Source organism: Pleurodeles waltl, chromosome 4_1 (genome assembly GCF_031143425.1).
Source record: "Pleurodeles waltl isolate 20211129_DDA chromosome 4_1, aPleWal1.hap1.20221129, whole genome shotgun sequence".
In the NCBI taxonomy this organism is placed as follows: Eukaryota; Metazoa; Chordata; class Amphibia; order Caudata; family Salamandridae; genus Pleurodeles; species Pleurodeles waltl.
In genome coordinates, this window is record NC_090442.1 from 177,236,961 (window position 1) to 177,253,222 (window position 16,262).

The window sequence follows — 16,262 nt, forward strand, 5'->3', positions numbered from 1 at the left end:
AGCGGGGGCACTCTGGTTGAAAGTCTGGGGTATTCCTGAAGTCTCTAGACTGGGGCTTTCTCCTGATCCTTTTACAGCTCTGGGGGAGCTGGTTTTCTGTTTGCCTGACATCAGCTGACCAGCACCCAGAGTATTGGTGTAACTCAGCCACTAGAGGGTGCAGTGCCACCAAACTTGGCTCAGTTGTGAGTTACGTCCAGGCATTAGTGTGTGATCAGATCTGCGTGTGACTTCCGGTTCCGGAGGTATCGGCCGGTCAGTGAAGTGACCCTCATTGGTTTGCTGGCCCTTTGCAGGTTTCTTGAGCTTCTTGAGTGGTGTCTCCACTCATGAGGGAGATTTAGGCTAGTTGCGAAGCCTGGAGGTCCTCTGGGGATTTTGAGGCTGTCCCAGGGGTCAGCTCCTCTGCAGTAACGATTGTTGGGACTCAGGTGCAGCAAGCAGGAGTCTTGGAGCCTCTTCTGTACAGCAGGTCCTCTGATCTCGTCCTGTTGGGTTCTTTGGTGCTGTCTTCTTTTCTTCCTGTTCAATCTAAATTCTTGGTCTAGGGGAGCCCACTAAATACTGAATTTAGTGGGCGTTTTAGGGCTAACCTGGTAGTGTCCAATGGGGCACTTACCCTTGTGTGGCTACACCCACTACAGAGACCACTTCCTGTGGAAAGAGTCACTTCCCTAAACCTAACTGGTTATTTTTCTGCCATCCAATACGGAGGAAAATGAAATGAAGCGTCCACTTCACCTGCCAGCCTCTAAGGGCTCATGCAATTATGCCCTTACATATTGTATAATGCACCCTGCCTTAGGGTTGTAAGGCCTACCAGAGGGGTGATTTACCCATATTATATGCAGTGTAGGGTGGACAGAGCACACAGGAAGCGTGCCATGTTGAGTTTGCCTTTTTAGGTTTGCAACAGGGCCCTCAGCTTGCTATGCCAGTGCTGGGTGCATCTAGGTGCAGGTGCCCTTGAGGGTGGCATAATCAGTGCTGCTGCCTTCAGGGGTCTACTCTTAATTTCTCATGACCTGGGTACTGAGGTGCCCATTTATTAGGGACTAATAGTAATATTCAAGAGTGTATCCAACTGTGCCAAGCAACACAACAGATTTAGAGAAACAGCTCTGGCCCAGGGAAATGAAATGAAGGGTCCACTTCACCTGCCAGCCCCTAAGGGATGTGCATGCTCAGTGAGACCCCTCCTCCTACCCTATGTGTGGTTTCCCGCCTTTGCTCCCTCCAAAGTGGAGGTTGGCAAAGGAGGAAGCCCTCTACTGCCAGCAGCAGGCCTGGGGCTCGGGTTTCAGGGGCAGTAGCCCTTTGGGACTCACTGCCAGGGTGTTACACATTCCTGAGGGAGGGGGTGTTAGCTCCTCCATCCAGGAAGGGCATTGTCTTACAAACCAGAGAGCCATGGCTCTCCCCCAGGTTTGTATATTGGCCGTCTGGAGTGGCAGGCTGGATGGAATCAGTCAGCAACTATGCCAGTTAGGGTTAGCTTTTGCAGGGGGCAGCTCTAAGGTGACCCCTGGGGACATTTAGGGTTAGATCCAACACTGGTACCAGTTTGGATTTAATATTCTGAGTTGTTCGATACCAAAAAACCTAGGGTACAGAGTGGAAATGATGTAGTTGGGTAACCCGTGTTTGACCAGTGCCCAGTACATGTACTTAAAATGGCTGCTCTGTTCACTCACCATGTCCTGGGTTTAGCAAGGACACAGTGGGGGCATATTGCTCATGCAATTATGCCCTTACATATTGTATAATGCACCCTGCCTTAGGGCTGTAAGGCCTACCAGAGGGGTGATTTACCCATATTATATGCAGTGTAGGGTGGACAGAGCACACAGGAAGCGTGCCATGTTGAGTTTGCCTTTTTAGGTTTGCAACAGGGCCCTCAGCCTGCTATGCCAGTGCTGGGTGCATCTAGGTGCAGGTGTCCTTGAGGGTGGCATAATCAGTGCTGCTGCCTTCAGGGGTCTACTCTTAATTTCTCATGACCTGGGTACTGAGGTGCCCATTTATTAGGGACTAATAGTAATATTCAAGAGTGTATCCAACTGTGCCAAGCATCACAACAGATTTAGAGAAACAGCTCTGGCCCAGGGAACCTGGCTAGCAGGGGCCATGGGCACTACCAACTTCTAGAACACATCAACAAAAAGTGGGGGCTAACCATGCAAAAAGAGGCTTCCTCTCACACAGTGACCCACTACGATTCAGAATTTTGTGAACTGACCTTTTAGTGAATAAAGCTATTCGCAAACTTCTATTCCAAACAGTTGGTGCGCAGTTTGCAACCATATTTTATGAACCACAAATGTGTGCAACAGGGCTTAAAGAAATTAAAGGAGACAGCCAGGATGGCAAATAGATTAATACCATGCTCCTGAAGCTACCTTCAAAAACACACACATCCCAGACAACACTAACTCAGTCGACCTCTCAAGAAAAAACAAAATGCAGTTGCCCTTTTATTAGCCAGAAATGTCAAAAGAGACTAATCCTTCCTTGCCCAGATCACCACTGGCACCACAGTTACCCTTTGGCTTGCATCTTTTGATGGGGTTATGCAAACAGATGTGCTAGTTTCAGCTAAGCAGCCTATCACATAATTGAGTGTTCCTCATCATATTAATTAACGTTAGACACCAGAGACTACACCCCTATTTTCAAGGTTGCACCTGCGTCTGCTGGACACAGGAGAGTTGTCAGAGTGCAGCTTGGTTGCCCAGAAGACAAGATATTGCCCAAGAAAGGATTTGGCTGTAACTGTGTTACAGTCGACCGGTAGCCCAGTAGCAGCTCTGCTTCTACCAGTACTAAAAGGACTTTGAGGGAGGTTGAACCCTGGAGTCAGGACCACCTCACCAAGTTTGTGGACTGAAGAGTAGCTTCAGAAAGGCTGTCATTGACCGCATCACATCAACAGCATCCTTAAGCATCTTCAGCATTCTGTATCCCCTGGATCAGGAGCACTTCCAAAGTTATACAGTTTTTGAAATATTGGCAATAATCCGATTTAAAAATGGACAGACTGCAATTTTCAAAAACAGTTCCTGGGGGGACGACAAATGTTAGTTTGATTTACAGGTAATTACTTGACTTACAGTTCCAGTCTCCAGGGTTAGGAAGGCCACTGCTGGGGATTCAAGTCAACCTCAAACACCCAACGGACCGGCCGGGTGCAGAGATCAAAAGTGAAGCAAATTTAACGTGGGCTCCCATGGAGACAGGGGGCACTGGGAATCAGTACCTGCATCTTTGGAGGGCGGACCTGGGGGGTTTAGAGGAGCATGGGGGGCACACGTAGGCACCAAACATACACCCTCAGAAGCACTGGGACGGTTCTGTGCAGGGTGCAAACAAGGTGTCAAGTTTCCAATGGTTCTCTATGAGGGGACACCAGAGGTCACTCAGAAGCTGGAGGTGAGGTCCAGGAGGTAGTCTCCGACAAAACACAGGCTGGGCAGGGAGGAGGGCCGCCTGCTGAACGTTGCTACACCAGAGGTTGGGGATTCCACGGCCTGGGTGCTGCGGGTGCAGTGGTCCTTTAGGCGATGGTTATCTTCGTCCAGAGCTTTTGCGGTCAGGGGATCCTCGGGACTCTGCAGGCATCGTCGTTGAGGGGTGGAGAGGTCAACCCAGGGTGGGCCCTTGCTCACAATTTCCTGGGGATCCTCTCTAGCTGGTTGGGCCACCTGGACCTAGGCCTTGGGCGTCACGTGCAGAGTGGTCAGGAGTCACGCATTCGGAGTGGTGCTGGAGTCCTTGGTTGTTGTTTTTCTTGGACAGGGTCGCTGTCCACTGGAGTTAGTGGTCCTTTTGAGTGTGGGGCAGTCCTCTGGAGCTTGGCAGAGGCTGCTGGTCCCGCTGGATGCGTCGCTGTTCTTTTGCAGGTTCTTTGAAGCAGGAGACAGGCTGGAAGGGCTCGGGCCGAGTCAGTTGTCGTCTTCCTTCTTCTCTACTGGTGGTTCAGCTTAGCAGTCCTTCTTCCTTCTTGTCAGGTTGCCAGGAATCTGGTGACCTTGGTTCAGGGAAGCCTTAAATACTAGATTTAGGGGTGTTTTAGGGGTCAGAGGGCAGTAGCCAATGGCTACTGTCCATGAGAGAGGCTCACCGCCAGGTGTTACAGTTCCTGCTGGGGGAGCGGAAGCACCTCCAACCAGGACAGGCTTTGTTTCTGGCCACCGAGAGCACAAAGGCTCTCACCCCATGTGGCCAGAAACTCGTCTCTTAATGGCAGACTGGCACCGACCAGTCAGTCCTGCACTAAAGGGTTGGGTAAAATACAGGGGGCATCTCTAAGATGCCCTCTGGGTGCATTGCTCTATAAATCTAACACTGGCATCAGTGTGGGTTTATTATGCTGGGACGTTTGATACCAAACTTCCCAGTATTCAGTGAAGCCATTATGGTGTTGTGGAGTTCGTCATGACAAACTCCCAGACCATATGCTCAATGGACTCACTGCACTTACAATATCTAAGAATGGACTTAGACAATTTAGGGGCATATTGCTCATGCAGCTATGTCTTACCTGTGGTATAGCGCACCCTGCCTTAGGGCTGTAAGGCCTGCTAGAGGGGTGACCTACCTATGCCACAGGCAGTGGTTTGTTGGCATGTCGACTTTGCCTTTTTTCCCCACCAGCACACATAAGCTGCAAGGGCAGTGTACATGTGCTTGGTGAGGGGTCCCCCAGGGTGGCAGAACAAATGCTGCAGCCCTTGGGGACCTTCCCTGGACGAAGGACCCTTGTAACCATGGGTACCCTTTACAGGGGACTTAACGGTGTGCCATGGGTATGCCAATTGCAGAAACAAAGGTACAGGTTTTGGGAAAGAACACTGGTGCTGGGACCTGGTGAGCAGGATCCCAGCACACTTTCAATCAAAGTTGGCATCAACATCAGGCAAAAAGTGGGGGAGTAACCATGCCAACAGAGGCACTTTCCTACATGCCGAAAACCTAGTGAAGACTGCTTCTTCTTCATCTGAGGTAACTGTTTCTGAGGACCTTGCTGGTCCCCCTGACTGGCTCCCTGCAGGAGTTGGTTGCCTAGAGTAACAACATTGATACTTACCTCAGTTAAAAATGTTTCTAAGTGTCACATTTGTTGAATTTGCCAATGCTTGTTTGTGATTAAATGAACATTTGCATATTTTCTGTACCTTGTAATTTGTGTTTCTCTTTAGCCCTCAAGTGGCCTATTGTGTTGTGGTGTCTAAAAAACACATAAAAATGCAGTCAATTTTTTTTATAAATCAGAATCAGATTTATTGAGTGTCTTGTGTATTTCTTCTTCAATCGTTTTGGTGCTGTTTAAATGCTTAACTCTTGTTCCTTTGTGCATACCTGATTGCTCAGAGCCACAACTGCCCAGGGTTGAGCTCTAGATTTAACAATTGAAACCTGCTAGTTCTGAAGGGGAGGGTAAGTGTAATTCATGGTGAGGTTGCACAGCCACATCATATAACACACCCCATTACATTACAAAAACTATTTTAGGAACTGAGGTCAATAGACATTTTCTGAAAAATCAGAAATCTTCCACGTTCCTTAATGGAACTCTTTCAAGGCTAAAGTCATCCATGCCACCAATCAATAAAAAAGAGGACGATTGAGCAAAAGGGGGCCCTTAGAAATAAATGTTTGGTCTGGCTAAATGATAAATTTGACAAACACCTGGGTCTTAAAGAAAGCAATGAAAGATAGCCTAACTGAAAAAGCATATTGCTTTCAAAGAACGAATACCTTCATCGACCAAAAGTGGCGTGCACATGCTTCATCATAGGGAATCTCCTCACACTGTGACAGCTGATCAAGGTGCGGGCTACAACTCCTTCAGCAAGAAGGAGGAGCACTGCAGATGTTTTCAGAGCTAAGGTAGGCACCCTATGGTAAGCTCAGGTAAGATGAGGGGTGCACAGCATGCAGAAACTGAATGTGAAGTGAAGGTTAAAAGTGACTACTGATGCGCAAATAACTTGCACACGCCGGTCAGGATTAAAAACAAGGGACGATTCAGGTGTTAATTAATCCTTCCTATGTGTGTCAAAGAAACAAGGGGCAACATGTTTTTGCAATTTCACCATCAAAAGAGGCATATTAGCATTTGTCAGACCCAATAAAGATTTACTCAAAATGTACTCATGAGAAAAAATGTGAAACAAAAAGTGGTCCAAAAGTGGTCCACTGTCAAAGGTGAGAGCAGGAAATGGCAGAAACATGTTGACCCCTTGTTTCTCTGAGGAAGGGTACCAGTTGTGTATGAGTCAGTACATGTATGTGTGTGTGTGTGATGTGATTGGCTGGTTGATGTGGAGGGAGACGGAGTGAGTACTGTGGTTGTGTTTGTACGTGTGCCACTTGCATGTAGGTTCATTGTTGTTGTGTTGCTGTGTGTAACATTCAGGTGAGTGTTGTCATGATGTGTGTAGCTGGGCTTGTGTGTGAGTGTGTTTGTGTAGATGAATGTGTAGTTGTATTGACTGTTGTGGATGTGTCATGTGTAGTTGCAGTGTCAACGATGTGTGTGTGTTTTGTCAAGGATGTATGGCAATGTGTGTTTCCTGCATATTCATGTTGTGCTGTGGTCGAATGGCAATGGATATATGTGTATGTGGTGTGTTGTGTAGTGTGTAGTGCAGCAGGATACATATTGGCTAAGGTACATTGTGTGTGTGACTTACTTCTATGCCATGCCCAGTGCCATTGTCTCACATCCAGTGGGTCCAGCTATGGTCTCCCTCCGTCAGCAATCGCACACTGCCTGCAGGAGTGTAACATCTTAATAGAGTTAGTTGGAACGCGCCAGCCTCACGACTAGGAAGAGCACTCCGTCATGGTGGTCTTTGGCTCAGCTGCAGTAGACCTAAACATGATGGGCGGAACGACGTCAACTTGACGGTCTTGACGTCTATTCGAGACTGCCACCGCAAGATCTAAATCAGGCCCAAAGTGAGCCATGGTTATGTTTGGTTTCACAACTTGAGGTTTGCAAGCAGGATGCCTTTCACGATTTGGAATTATGCAATTGGCTGCATCACTCAGTGTGTGGGGGCAATAATTAACCACGTTTCCTGAAAAGAAGCCCGAGGTTAACTAAATGTTTTTCCAGTGTGAAGTTATTGTGATTTCTGCACCGACCCGACCTCAAGCTTATAAACGACGCATATCCCATGCATTCTTAGCACATTCCTTTATTATCTCAGTCACGGGGAGGCTTTCTCCTTCCTCTGATTCTTGATTCGAACCGCGCTGATGCGATCAATTCTGAACATTATGTGAAGAGTTGCAGTCTTATTTGATTTTGACCACTGTCCGGTGATTCAACTGCTGTGCACACTTTAAATTCTTTCCCCTCTACTGTTATTCTTTCACAGTTAACATTTGGTTTCATTGATGATTTCAATCTGTTTGGTATATATTTCCTATGTATGCCTTTTTTTGTGCATTAAGCCATACTAAGAAAACGAATGAGTCACGCAGGCCATGGTGACAAGCAATGTGTTCTAAGTTGTATGCATTTGTAACCACGTCATTTTTTCTTTGTACTTATTTTCACAGAGTTGTCAGAGGTGCTTTGGAGTATGGTGTTGCATGCTTCCTTTAAAAGCAAGAGCTGGACAGGATTTATTGGAGTCTTCTTCATATTTGCCGTGTTTGCTGCATTGACACTGTGCATCCTGTTGATCATGGAGGGTATTTCTGCCTTCCTACATACACTGCGTCTGCACTGGTATGTATAGTTTCCAAAGCCTCTCCCTTCAGGAATCTTCTAGACTATTTAAAATGTACTGTGCGATCTCACAGGGTGGTGTATATATTCTGCTTTTTATTAATTCAATGAAATATATATTCTGCTTTTTATTAATTCAATGAAATCTCATAATGAAGAATTAGTATTACAAGTGACTTTTGCTTCTTCTCGATGCATACACGAATGTGGTACTGCTATGGTGTGAACTGAGTACGATACAGGGTCAAATGCAAGCATTCAGTCAAGGAGTGATCAAGGGCGTTGCTTGGACAGTAAGATTGGGGGGGTGAGGTTCGGATTTCTCAACAATCACACTGACATATAATGTTAAAATCCATTATAGGACGAGCAGGAGAGGGGCTTAAGGGGCAGAGGAAAAGGAGAGGAATGTGGAATGGTAGGGGAACTAAATGAGAGAAATCGCATTACGTTTTGAAATAATCAACGTTTTCGAAGTCTTTCCATACAGAGAGAGAGCGAGTGTGTGCGTTTTTTTCTGTGTGTGAAAATTCCTGGCGAAATGAAATCCGACAGGCACCTCAGGGTACCCGACTGAAGCCACATGTACTCAACTATTTATCACCAAATACAATTAATTGGGGGGTGTAGCACCCCAAACATCCCCGCAAAGCCACCCCTCCCCTCCCAAGCTACGTCCCTGGAAGTGACAGAGTTGAATGGGTTTTGGGAATAGAAGTGTTAGTGCACTGTCATGTAGCATTTATAAAAGAGGTACATTTCAGCACTACAAAATTACATCAGCGTTGTGGCAGTTCTGATGGAAATTGGGATTTTGTTCCAGCTCCTGGGAGCGTAAATGGAAAAGGCGTGTGGCCCTGTTTTTTTCATATTTATGCTCCTTGATCTTCAGTGTGATTTCGTCTTGGCAGTTGTGCCAAGAGCCACTAGAGATGGTGAGCTTGTCCGCAGGGGTGCTGCTCGTGATGGCTTTGTACATGATCCACCAGGTTTTGAAGATGATGAGGGGTATTTCATTTGGAGGGGTATGAGAAAGTAGCCTCTTTCTAGCATGGTTACCCCCATTTTTGGCCTGCTTGTCAGTGTGTTTGTCTGTGTCACTGGGATCCTGCTAGCCAGGACCCCAGTGCTTAAAGTTTATGGCCTACTTATCAGTATGTTTCACTGTTTTGTCAGTATGCTCGACTGTGTCACTGGGATCCTGTTAATAAGGACCCCAGGGCTTATGCTCTCTCTGTTCCTAAATTTGTCACTACAAACGGGTAACCCAGTATTTCATCCCAAATTGTCATACTAGCGCCCCCTTATAAGTCCCTAGTATATGGTACCTAGGTACCCAGGCATTGGGATTCTAGGGGATCCCTATGGGTTGGAGCATTTCTTTTGCCACCCATAGGGAGGCCATGCAAAGGCTTCTACAGTACTGCCATTGCAGCCCATGTGAAATGGTGAATTTCACTGCCATTTACACTGCACCAGGTGACTTATAAGTCACCTATATGTCAGCCCTTCCAACCCTGAAGGCTGGGTGCAAAGTACCTGTGTGTGAGGACACCCCTTCACTAGCAGAGGTGCCCCACATCGTCTAGGACCATTTACCCTGACTTCATGAGTGCGGGGACGCCATTTTACATGTGCACTGGACATAGGTCAATACCTATGTCAAGCTTCACAATGGAAACTCCAAATATGGCCATGTAAGGTATCTAACAACTGGAAATTGTACCCCAATACTAATTCTAGTAGTGGTTGTGCAATCCCATGCACTCTGGGGGCTCCAAGATGGACACCCAGTTTTGCCATACCAGCCTTCTGAGGTTTTCCAGGCAGCTCCAGCTGCTGCCACCTCACAGACAGGTTTCTGTCCTTCTGTTGCTCGAGCAACTCAAGTCCAGGAAGGCAGAACAAAGGATTTCCTTTGGGAGAGTGGGTAACACACTCTCCCTTTGGAAATAGGTGTTACAGGCATGGGAGCATCTGAGTGGCCAGTGCCAGCAGGTGACATCAGAGCCCTCCCCTGATAGGTGCTTACCTGGTTAGGTTACTGTAGGAGGCTGGCCTGGCTTGTAGTGGGTACCAGAGGTACTTACACCTTGGGCCAGGTCCAGTTATCCCTTATTAGTGTGGATGAGGTGTTTCTAGCAGCTTAGGCTGATAGAAGGTAGCTATGGCAAAGCAGCTTAGGCTGAACTGGGAGACATGTAAAGCTCCTGCTATACCACTGGTGTCATATGCACAATATCATAAGAAAACATAATACACAGATATACTAAAAATAAAGATACTTTATTTTAATGACAATATGCCAAAAGTATCTCAGTGAGTACCCTCAGTATGAGGATGAGAAATATACACAAGATATATGTACACAAACCAAAATTATGCAAGTAATAGCAAAAGGAAGTAATGCAAGCAATGTAAAGTTACAGTAGATTGCAATAGGAGCACATAGGTATAGGGGCAACACAAACCATATACTCCAAAAGTGGAATGCGAACCACGAATGGACCCCAAACCTATGTGAGCTTGTAGAGGGTCGCTGGGACTGTAAGGAAACAGTGAGGGTTAGAAAAATAGCCCACCCCAAGACCCTGAAAGGTAGGTGTAAAGTGCACCTACAACCCCCAGAGAGCACAGAAGTCGTGATAGGGGGATTCTGCAAGGAGAACAAACACCAGCAATGCAACAACAGTGGATTTCTGGACCTGAGTACCAGTAAGACAAGGGGACCAAGTCCAAGATTCGCGACAGTGTCGAGAGTGGGCAGGACCCCAAGAAATGACAGCTGAGGGTGCAAGGAAGCTGCCACCTGTTGGAAGAAGCTTGGTGTTCTGCAAGAATGAAGAGGACTAGGAACTTTCCCTTTGGAGGATGGATGTCCCACATCGTGAAGAAGCTTGCAGAGGTATTCCCATGCAGAAAGACCGCAAACAAGCCTTGCTAGCTTCAAGGGTCGCGGTTAGGGTTTTTGGATGCTGCTATGGCCCAGGAGGGACCAGGATGTCGCCACTTGGAGAAGAAGACAGAGGGGGTGCCCAGCAAGTCAGGGAGCTCTCACAGAAGCAGGCAGCACCCGCAGAAGTACCTGAACAGGCACTTAGAAGAAAAGTGAACCGGAGTCCACCTGAAGTCACAAAAGGGAGTCCCACGACGCCGGAGGTCAACTCAGAAGGTTGTGCACTACAGGTTAGAGTGTCGGGGACCCAGGCTTAGCTGTGCACGAAGGAAATCCTGGAAGGGTGCACAGGAGCCGGAGCAGCTGCAAATAACGCAGTACCCAGCAATGCAGTCTAGCGTGGGGAGGCAAGGACTTACCTCCACCAAACTTGGACTGAAGAGTTACTGGACTGTGGGAGTCACTTGGACAGAGTTGCTGAGTTCCAGGGACCATGCTCATCGTGCTGAGAGGGGACCCAGAGGACCGGTGATGCAGTCTTTTGTTGCCTGCAGTTGCAGGGGGAAGATTCCGTCGACCCACAGGAGATTTCTTCAGAGCTCCTGGTGCAGAAAGGAGGCAGGCTACCCCCAGAGCATGCACCACCTGGAAACAGTTGAGAAAGCCATCAGGATGAAGCGATACAAGGTTGCTAGTAGTCATCTTGCTACTTTGTTGCGGTTTTACAGGCATCCTGAGCAGTCAGCGATCAATCCTTTGGCAGAAGGTGAAGAGGGAGATGCAGAGGAACTCTGGTGAGCTCTTGCATTCGTTATCTGAAGAATTCCCCAAAGCAGAGACCCTAAATAGCCAGAAAAGGAGGTTTGGCTACCTAGGAAGGAGGATTGGCTACTAAGAGAGGTAAGAGCCTATCAGAAGGATTCTCTGACGTCACCTGCTGGCACTGGCCACTCAGAGCAGTCTAGTGTGCCAGCAACACCTTTTTTTCCAAGATGGCAGAGGTCTGGGGCACACTGGAGGAGCTCTGGGCACCTCCCCTGGGAGGTGCAGGTCAGGGGAGTGGTCACTCCCCTTTCATTTGTCCAGTTTTGCGCCAGAGCAGGGCTGGGGGATCCCTGAACTGGTGTAGACTGGCTTATGCAGAGATGGGCAGCATCTGTGCCCATCAAAGCATTTCCAGAGGCTGGGGGAGGCTACTCCTACCCAGCCATCACACCTATTTCCAAAGGGAGAGGGTGTTACACCCTCTCTCAGAGGAAATCCTTTGTTCTGACTTCCTGGGCCAGGGCTGCCTGGACCCCAGGGGGCAGAAACCTGAGGGGTTGGCAGCAGCAGCAGCTGCAGTGGAGACCCCGGAAAGGCAGTTTGTCAATATCCGGGTTCTGTGCTAGAGACTCGGGGGATCATGGAATTGTCTCCCCAATGCCAGAATGGCATTGGGGTGTCAATTCCATGATCTTAGACATGTTACATGGCCATGTTCGGAGTTACCATTGTGACGCTATACATAGGTAGTGACCTATATGTAGTGCACGTGTGTAATGGTGTCCCCGCACTCCCAAAGTCCGGGGAATTTGCCCTGAACAATGTGGGGGCACCTTGGCTAGTGCCAGGGTGCCTACACACTAAGGCGCTCTTTACACTGAGCTACATCGCTCTCTGGTGGTGCAATCTATATATATGCTTATCTTTTTTTAAAGCACATCTTTCCTTTAAGATTTTGGCCATTATGCTCTCGTTTTATGAAAGACTTTGGGCCCTCTGTACACGTGGCAATGGCCTGCTCACAGGGGCAAACATACAACCATTCAGCTATCTCACTCAGTGGTGGCCCAATGTAAATGCATTTTTATCTTTTTATAAAGTGCAGCTTTCCTTCAAGAACGTGGGTGTTAAAAATATATATATATTAATTGCAAATCCAGTCCAAGGCCTTTGGAGCGCTACATACTGTTAATAGTTACAAACCTCTTAAATAATATTTACAATTACAGTAGAACATTTACAGTGAGCCTTAGTATTGCTCTTGAGCAATTTCTTTCATTCACGGCCCCCTATATCACTCAGTGGTGGTGCAATGTAGATCGGTGGGTTCAATTTAAAAAGGGTGAATTTCATTGTTGTTTGGGGGTAACTTTGCACCCAACCTTCACCAGGTGAAGGTTAGACATATAGGTGACTTATAAGTTACTGAAGTGCAGTGGTAAATGGCTGTGAAATAACGTGGACGTTATTTCACTCAGGCTGCACTGGCAGGCCTGTGTAAGAATTGTCAGATTTCCCTATGGGTGGCAAAAGAAATGCTGCAGCCCATAGGGATCTCCTAGAACCCCAATACCCTGGGTACCTCAGTACCATATACTAGGGAATTACATGGGTGTACCAGTATGCCAATGCAAATTGGTGAAATTGGTCACTAGCCTGTTAGGGACAATTTGGAAAGCAGAGAGAGCATAACCACTGAGGCTCTGGTTAGCAGAGCCTCAGTGAGACAGTTAGGCATCACACAGGGAACACATACATATAGGCCACAAACGTATGAGCACTGGGGTCCTGGCTAGCAGGGTCCCAGTGACACATAACAAACATACTGACAACATAGGGCTTTCACTATGAGCACTGGGCCCTGGCTAGCAGGATCCCAGTGAGAGAGTGAAAACACCCTGACATATACTTACAAACAGGCCAAAAGTGGGGGTAACAAGGCTAGAAAGAGGCTACTTTCTCACAGTTACCAATCCCTATTTCAGGGCTGTTTAGGGTCTCTATCCTGGGTGTTTCCTCAGATTTGGATTGCAAGACTCCAGCAGGAATCCTCTGCATCCTTTACTTCATCTTCTACTGACGGAACTGCAGCTGAACCCTCCAGGACCTCTCCAAACTGCAACAAAGAAGCAAAGATGACTTCTGCAACATTGTATCTCCAGCTCCTGCCAGCAACTGCAACTGTTTCCAGGTTGTGCATCCTCCAAGGACTGCCTGTCTTCAGCCTGCACTAGAAGAACTGAAGGAATCTCCTGTGGAGTGACGGAGTCACTTCCCTCCTTCAGCAGGCAACTCTCTGCAGCAACGACTGGTGGCGGGGGTACCCTCCCCGATGACGAGTGTGGATCCAGCAACATGGGTGGTAGACTAAAGTGACCGAGTGCCATGCCCACAACTCACTGCCTGTGACATAGGTAAGTCACCCCACTAGCAGGCCTTACAGCTCTAAGGCAGGGCACACTATACCACAGGTGAGGGCATAGTTGCATGAGCAATATGCCCCTACAGTTTTTAAGTCCATTCTTAGACATTGTAAGTACAGTGTGGCCATAATAAGAATGTGTTGTCTGGGAGTTTGTCAAAACGAACCCCACAGTTCCATAATGGCTACACTGAATACTGGGAAGTTTGGAATCAAACTTCTCAGAATAATAAACCCACACTTATGCCAGTGCTGGATTTATTACAAAATGAACACAGAGGGCATCTTCGAAGATGCCCCCTGTATTTTACCCAACTCTTCAGTGCAGGACTGAGTGGTCTATGCCAGCATGCCACTGAGAGACAAGTTTCTGACCCCTTGGGGTGAGAGCCTTTAATACCTCCCCCCTGCAGGAACTGTAACACCTAGCGGTGGGCCTCAAAGGCTCAGACCTGGTGTTACAATGCCCCCAGGGCACTCCAGCCAGTGGAGATGCCCCCCCACTGGATGAGCCCCCACTTTTGGCAGCAAGTCCAGAGGGATGATGAGAAAAACAAGGAGGAGTCAACCCCTCAGCCAGGACCACCGCTAAGGTGTCCAGAGCTGAAGTGACCCTCTCCTTGAGAAATCTTCCATCTTGCTTTAGAGGATTAGGACCAATAGGGTTAGGGATATGTCCCCCTTTCCAGAGGGAGTGGGTACAAGGAGGGTATAGCCACCCTCACTGACAGAAGCCATTGGCTACTGCCCCCTGACCCTAAGACACCTCTAAATTTAGTATTTAGTGGCGACCCTGAACCCAGATCATCAGATTCCTGATGACATCACAAGAAGAAGAAGGACTGCTGAGCTGAAAACCCAGCAGAGAAGAGAAGGAAACAACTGACTTGGCACCAGCCCTACCGGCCTGTCTCCAGCTTCAAGTAACTGAAAGTATACTGAGTATATGGTCTGGGAGTTTGTCAAAAACAAACTCCACAGTTCCATAATGGCTCCACTGAATACTGAGAAGTTTGGTATCAAACTCCTCAGCACAAGAAACCCACACTGATGCCAGTGTGGGATTTATTGAGAAATGCAAACAGAGGGCATCTTAGAGATGCCCCCTGTATGCCAGCTCTGCTGTTAGTGTGTGACTGACTGGTCTTTGCCAGCCTGTCACTTCCAGACGAGTTTCTGATCACATATGGTGAGTGCCTTTGTGCACTCTGTGGCCAGAGACACACTCTGTCCTTTGTGGAGGTGCATCAAACTGTAACACCTGACGGTGAGCCTCTCTCATGGACAGTAGCCATTGATTCTTAATAAACCTTGTATGATACCCAGTGAGATCTAGAAAGGCTCTGACATGGGTCTGTGTGGTAGGGGGAGTCCAATCTAAAATAGTCTGGATCTTCTTCTGTAGCGGTTGAATCTGTTCCCCACCTACTAAGTGTCCCAGATAAACCACATTCCACTGACATATATGGCACTTTGAAACCTTGATAGTAAGGCCTGCTTTCTGCAGAGCTTCCAAAACATTCCATAGGTGGACCAGGTGGTCATCACAGGTGGAGCTAAAGAAAGCTATATCATCTAGATATGCTGCACTAAAGACTTCTAGACCTTGGAGGACTGTATTCACTAACCTCTAAAAAGTGACAGGTGCATTCCTCAAACCAAAGGGCATAACAGTGAATTGAGTATGCCCTCCAATAATTTGAGAATGCAGTTTTTGGTTTTGCATCCTGTGATATTTTGATCTGCCATTACCCTGCAGTCAAGTCAAAGGTGCTTAGATACTTGGCAGATGCCAGTGTATCTATTAGCTCATCTGCCCTGGGTATAGGGTGAGCATCAGTCTTAGTGACTGTGTTGGGCCTTCTGTAATCTACACAGAAATTCATCTCTGTCTTCCCATTTTGTGAGTGAGGTTTTGGTACTGTAGGAAAATGCCACTGTTGGCATGGTCACCCCTAACTTTTTCCCTAGTGTTGATGCCTACTTTGATTGGAAGTGTGTTGGGAACCTGCTAACCAGGCCCCAGCACCAGTGTTCTTTCCCTAAAACTGTACCTTTGTTTCTAAATTGGCACAGCCCTGGCACACAGTTAAGTCCCTTGTAAAAGGTACCCCTGGTACCAAGGGCCCTGTGGCAAGGGAAGGTCCCTAAGGGCTGCAGCATGTATTATGCCACCCTCAGGGACCCCTCACTCAGTACATGCACACAGCCTTACAGCTTGTGTCTGCCAGTGGGGAGAAAAGACAAAGTCGACATGGCACTCCCGTCACAGTGCCATGCCCACAAACCACTGCCTGTGGCATAGGTCAGTCACCCTTCTAGTAGGCCTTACAACCCTAAGACAGGGTGAACTATACCACAGGTGAGGGCATAGCTGCATGAGCACTATGCCCGTACAATGTCTAAGTCAATTCTTAGACATTGTAAGTGCAGAG

The 16,262-nt window shown here is 47.7% G+C and overlaps 1 long non-coding RNA gene across 1 annotated transcript in view; it reads left to right on the forward strand.

The window, feature by feature from the left end:
- Positions 1-7,582: 7,582 nt before the first annotated feature.
- The window catches only part of LOC138288493 (uncharacterized), a 162,395-nt gene continuing 153,715 nt past the window's right edge, over positions 7,583-16,262 (forward strand). The window contains exon 1 of the long non-coding RNA XR_011202415.1: positions 7,583-7,744. This is a non-coding gene — a long non-coding RNA (uncharacterized lncRNA). The remainder of the gene's footprint in view (positions 7,745-16,262) is intronic.